Source organism: Leptonychotes weddellii, chromosome X, assembly GCF_054177405.1.
Source record: "Leptonychotes weddellii isolate Sample4059 chromosome X, ASM5417740v2, whole genome shotgun sequence".
Taxonomy (NCBI): Eukaryota; Metazoa; Chordata; class Mammalia; order Carnivora; family Phocidae; genus Leptonychotes; species Leptonychotes weddellii.
The window spans coordinates 52,565,871-52,572,427 of record NC_138385.1 but is presented as its reverse complement, the minus strand read 5'-3'; positions in this window follow the sequence as shown (position 1 = coordinate 52,572,427).

Sequence of the window (6,557 nt, the reverse complement as noted above, 5' to 3'; positions counted from 1 at the left end):
TGTGATTTCAATGTTTCAAAATTTATTTAGACTTTTGTTCTTGCCTAACATGTGTTCTATCCTGAAAAATTATTCCATGCCCATGAGAAAATAATGAGTATTTTGTTTTTGTTATGTGGGTTATTTTGTATATATCTATTAGGTTCCTTTAGTACTTTTCAGCTACTTTCTCCCCTTATTGATTTTCTGTTTATTTTATCCATTGTTAAAAGTGACATATTAAAGTCTTCAACTATTTTTATAAAACTATTTCTCCCTTTAATTTTGTTAATATTTGCTTTATATATATTAGAGCTCTAAAGTTTGATGCATATATATTTATAATTGTTATATCTTCTAGAATTGACCTTTTCTATTTCTTCATTGTCTTATTTAAAGACATTTTTAAATTAAAGTCTATTTTGGGTTTTGGTGCAATTGTAAATGGGATTGATTCCTTAATTTTTCTTTCTTCTGTCTCATTGTTAGTGTATAGAAATGCAACTGACTTCTGTGCATTGATTTTATATCCTGCCATATTGCTGAATTCCTGCATAAGTTCTAGCAATTTTGGAGTGGAGTCTTTTGCGTTTTCCACATAAAGTATCATGTCATCTGCGAAGAGTGAGTTTGACTTCTTCTCTGCCAATTTGAATGCTTTTTTTTTCTTTTTATTGTCTGATTTCTGAGACTAAGACTTCTAGTACTATGTTGAACAACAGTGGTGAGAGTGGAAATCCCTGTCATCTTCCTGACCTTAGGGGATTTTCCCCATTGAGAATGATAGTCACTGTGGGCTTTTTGTATATGGATTTTGTGATACTGACGTATGTTCCCTCTATCCCTTCACTACTAAGAGTTTAAACAAGAAAGGATGTTATATTTTGTCAAATGTTTTTTATGAATAAAGTGAGAGGATCATACAGTTCTTGTCTCTTTTGTTAATGTGCTCTATCACATTGATTGATTTGCGATTGTTGAACCACCCTGGCAACCCAGGAATAAATCCCACCTGGTTGTGGTGAATAATCCTTTTAATGTACTGTTGGATACTATTGGTTAGTATCTTGGTATTTTGGCATCCATGTTCATCAGAGATATTGATCTGTAATTCTCCTTTTTGATGAGGTCTTTATATGGTTTTGGGATCAAGGTAACACTGGCCTCATAAAACGAGTTTAGAAGTTTTCCTTCCATTTCTGTTTTTTGAACCAGCTTTAGAAGAATAGGTATTAGTTCCTTAAATGTTTGGCAGAATTCCCCTCGGAAGCCATGTAGCCCTGGACTCTTGTTTGTTTGGAGATTTTTGATTACTGCTTTAATTTCCTTATTGATTATTGGATCTAGGAATAAACCTCATCAAAGAAGTAAAGGATATGTACTCTAAAAACTACAGAACACTTATGAAAGAAATTGAGGAAGACCCAAAGAAATGGAAAAACATTCCATGCTAATGGATTAGAAGAACAAATATTGTTAAAATGTCAGTGCTACCCAGAGCAATCTACACATTCAATGCAATCCCTATCAAATTACTATCAACATATTTCAGTGTTGGAATAAATAATAATAAAATTTAAATGGAACCAGAAAAGACCTCAAATATCCAGAGAGATGTTGAAAAAGGAAACCAAAGCTGGAGACCTCACAATTCCAGACTTCAAGCTATATTTCAAAGCTATAATCATCAAGACAGTATGGTACTAGCCCAAAAACAGACACATAGACTAATGGAACAGAATAGAGAACCCAGAAATGGACCCTCACCTTTATGGTCAACTAATCTTCAACAAAGCCTGAAAGAATATTCAATGGAAAAAACAACAACAACAACAACAACAACAACAAAACAGTCTCTTCAACAAATGATGCTAGGTAAATTGGACAGCCACATGTAGAAGAATGAAACTGGACTATTTTCTTACACCATACACAAAATATACTCAAAATGGAGGAAACACCTAAATGTGAGACAGGAATCCATCAACATCCTAGAAAAGAACACAGGCAACAATCTCTTTGATTTTGGCCACAAAACTTCTTGCTAGACATGTCTCCAAAGGCAAGGGAAACAAAGCAAAAATTAACTACTGGGACTTCATCAGGATAAAAAGCTTTTCCACAGCAAAGGAAACAGTAAACAAAACTAAAAGGCAACCTACGGAATGGGAGAAGATATTCACAAGTGACTTATAGATAAAGAACTTATGAAACTCAACACCCAAAAAAAAAAAAAAAATCCAGTCAAGAAATGCGCAGAAGACATGAACAGACATTTCTCCAAAGAAGACATACAAATGGCCTACAGACACATGAAAAAAATGTTCAACATCACTTGGCTTCAAGGAAATGCACATCAAAACCACAATGAGATACCACCTCACACCAGTCAGAATGGCTAAAATTAACAATGTTGGAAACAACAAATATTGGCAAGAATGTGGAGAAAGGGGAACCCTCTAATACTGTTGGTGGGAATGGGAGCTTATACAGCTACTCTGGAAAATAGTATGGAGGTTCCTCAAGAAGTTAAAAATAGAGCTACCCTACGACCCAACAATTGCACACTAGGTATTAACCACAAATATACAAAGGTAGTGATCCGAAGGGGCACATGTACCTCAATATTTATAGCAGCAATGTCCACAATAGCCGAACTGTAGAGGAAACCCAGATATCCATCGACAGATGAATGGATAAGGAATATGTGGTATATACATACAATGGGATATTACTCATCCATCTAAAAAGGATGAATACTTACCATTTACGTCAACGTGGGTGGAACTGGAGGGTATTATTCTGAGCGTAAAAAGCTGATCAGAAAAAGACAATTATTATATGGTTTCACTCCTATATGGAATATAAGAAATAGCACTGAAGATCAGAGGGGAAGGGAGGGAAAACTGAATGGGAAGAAAATAGACAGGGAGACAAACAGTGAGAGACTTAACTATAAGAAACAAACTAAGGATTACTGGAGAGGAGGTGGGTGGGGGGATGGGGTATTTGGGTGATAAAATAATAGACCAGATTTGATAAAATAATAGCCCTTAGCTCCCCAAATTTGAGGAAAGTATGGCTATACAAATATAAGAAGCACAAACAACAAGTAGAATAAATCTAAAGAGACTCACACTGAAAATACATTATCATCAAATTCTCAAAAGTCGGACAGTGAGAAAATCTTGGAAGAGATACAGAAGTGATTTGTCACATACAATGGATCCTCAGTAAGATTATTAGTGAATTTTTCAGTAGAAACCTTTTTATTTTATCAAATAAATTTTCAGCCACTTTTTGTTTTAGGATTTCAATAATGCATATATTGGTTCATGTAACAGAGTCTCGTAAATGCTTTTGACTCTTTTTACTTTAGAGTTCTTGTTTCTTTGTGTTTCTCAGACTCAATAGTTTCAAATGACTTTTCTTCAAATAATTGAAAATTAGGCCAGCTTTTTTTTTTTTTACATTATGTTTACTTAACCAACATATAGTACATCATTAGTTTTTGATGTAGTATTCAACAATTCATTAAAAAAATGGCCAGCTTACCCAATCTCTGCAGCTTGGTGGTGCAGATCTTCAGTAATTAGCAGGGCATGTTCTGAGTTTTTATATCAGCTCAGGGCTAAGGCTTAAGATATTGGTTCTTTTCTGGGGATACATCCTGCTTGGGCTTATGTGTGCTTTTCTTTGATTCCCCCATATATACTTCTGTTGCTAAATGTTTTAATTTCCTAAAGAGACTCACCCTAGAATCTCCTCATGACTGTAGATGTTTTATTTTATTACCAGCCCATCCCTTGCCCCAAACACCCATACATCTACAGTTTCCTTGAAGCTTTCATGTGTTGAAACATTCTCCACTACTTTCTGCAACATTTGCCAGACTGATACAAAGTATTCTGCTTTTCCTTGTCTGAGCTCAAAATCAGAAGAGACAAGGAGCCTGTATCTTGGGTGGCCCACAGACAACTTGGAGCATTGTAACTAAGTTCCACTTTGCTTCTTTCAGTTCAAGGGGAAAAAAATGAGAATTGAATTTTTTTTTTTTCCTAAAAGTACTATACAGGCATAACTTGACTTGTTGCTCTTCGTTTTATTGCCCTTTGCAGGTGTTGCATTTTTTACAAATGGAACTTTTGTGAAAAGATTTTGTTGAGCAAGTCTATCAGTGTCATTTTCCAACAACATTTGATCACTTCAGATCTCTATATCACAATTTCCTGATTCTTGTAATATTTCAAACCTTTTCATTAATACTATGTTTGTTATGTTAATCTGTGATCAGTGATCTTTGATATTATTATAATTATTTGGGACACCATGAACTGTGAGTCTAGAAGGTATAAAATTTAATTGATAAATGTTGTGTGTGTCTTGACTGTTCCACTGACCAGCTGTTCCCCCATCTCTCTCCCACTCCTTGGGCCTCCCTATTCTCTGAGACACAGCAACATTGAAATTAGGCAAATTAATAACCCTATAGTGGTTTATAAGTTTTCAAGTGAAAGGAAGAATCACACATCTCTCACTTTAAATCAAAAGCAATAAATGATTAAATAAGGCTCCAAGATGATGATGTAGAAAGACCTTAAACTCACCTTCTCCACAGACATACTTAATCTACACCAATTTATAGAGCAATTCCTCCTGAAGAAAAACTTAGAGTTAACTGAACAGCTTCCACACAGCAAAAGATAGACCACATAGATAACAGCAAGTGAGATGGAGACAATGGTAACCAAGGAAGCACCTACCCAGGAAGTTGTGAACTACAGTGGGGAAGGATAGTACTGAGGTTCCAAGACCATATTCATCTACCCTGGGGCGCACACACACACACACACACACACACACAAGCTGTATTTTCAAAGAGCAACTAGAATATAAATGACCTAGCCTTACTACCCTAACAAATGATGGGAGAGCTGCTGGAACTCTCTTTGTATTGGAAGGGCTGATAAGCACCATGGTTTATATTCTCCCTTCATCTTGATAGAGCAGACTGGAGCAGGGTCTGGATACCATAGCCGGTTGAGTGAACCCTTGACCCTTAGCTCACACTAGCTCCGGATGCCCTTTGGCACAGGATAAAAAGCTGTAGCTTAAAAGAAAAACTAGAATATAGAATAACTTAGATGGGAGTCAAGTCCAGGGGTCCAGGTGCCCTAGATGATCAAAGTGACCCCACTGCAGTGAACACTGGGACATGCTTGGTCAATGCTCACTACAACTAGAGTCATCTTGCTAAGCTGACACAGATGAAAAGCATCCCAAAACACTCCAAGTATGTCCCACTTTGGTTCTGGAACTCTGCAAGACACACCCTGCACGGAGTGTACTAAGAAACCTACCTCAATCCCAAATATCTTGCCAGGGTGCCCATTGCACAGACCATCTCAGGACATCCTGACTTGCACCAACTTCAGCTTCAGCTATCCTGCTAAAGTGCCTTCTGTACAGGGAGCCCCAGTACCACCTCAGCCCATTCCCACTTCTGCTTCAGTTATCCCATTATGATTCTTCTTCATGGAGAGCCATTAGACTGCCCTGATATGCACCCATTTCAGCTTAAGTTTTCCTGCCAGGGAACCCTCTCTGCAGAGTCCCACACTGCCCCAGCCTGTTCCCATTTCAGCTCCAGCCATCACCCAAGGCAGCCTCAACACAAAGTGCACTTGGACCCCAAGCCCACACAACCACAGCTCCAGCCACCCAGCCAACTTTACCAGGCACACATAGTCAACCCAGGGGAAGGACATTAAAAAAATCACTCCAAGTTTAGAAGAAGCAGCTGTTCATCTTAATTTATAGAAAAAAACACAGAAAGTAAAGGAAAATGATGAGACAGAGGAATATGCTCCAAGTGAAAAGACAAGACAAAACCTCAGAAGAAAAATAAATGAAACAGAGATAACCAATTTACCTTATCAAGAGTTCAAGGTTATTGTTATAAAGATGCTCATTGAATTAGAAAGAGAAAGAATAAACTCATTGGACTAGAAAGAGAACTTGAATAGAAAATTTATTTAAAAAAATCAGAATGGAAGAATACAGTAATTAAAATGAAAAATACACCAGAGGAAATCAACAGTAGATTAGAGAATACAAAAGAACAGATCAATGATATGGGAGACAGAATAATGGAAAGCCCTCAAGTTGAACAGAAAATAACAATAACAGTAACAACAACAATAATAATAGTATAGGTTAAGGGATCTCTTGAACAACATCAAGTGAACAAACTTTTGTATTATAGGAGTCCCAGAAAGTGGAAAGAAGGAGGAAAAAGCAAACAAAACAAATCAAACAAATAAACAACAACAAAAAAACTTATCTGTAGACATAATAGCTAAAAAATTCCCAAACACAGAGAAGAAAATAGACAACAGGAATTGGGAAGCACAGAAATTTCCAAAAAACATGAACCCAAGGAGGTACACACCATGACACATAATAATTAAACCATCAAATATTAAAGATAAAGAGAAAATTCTAAAAGCAGCAAGAGGGAGGCAAATCTACATGGAAAATCCCACATGGTTATTAATTGATTTTTCAGCAGAAACCTT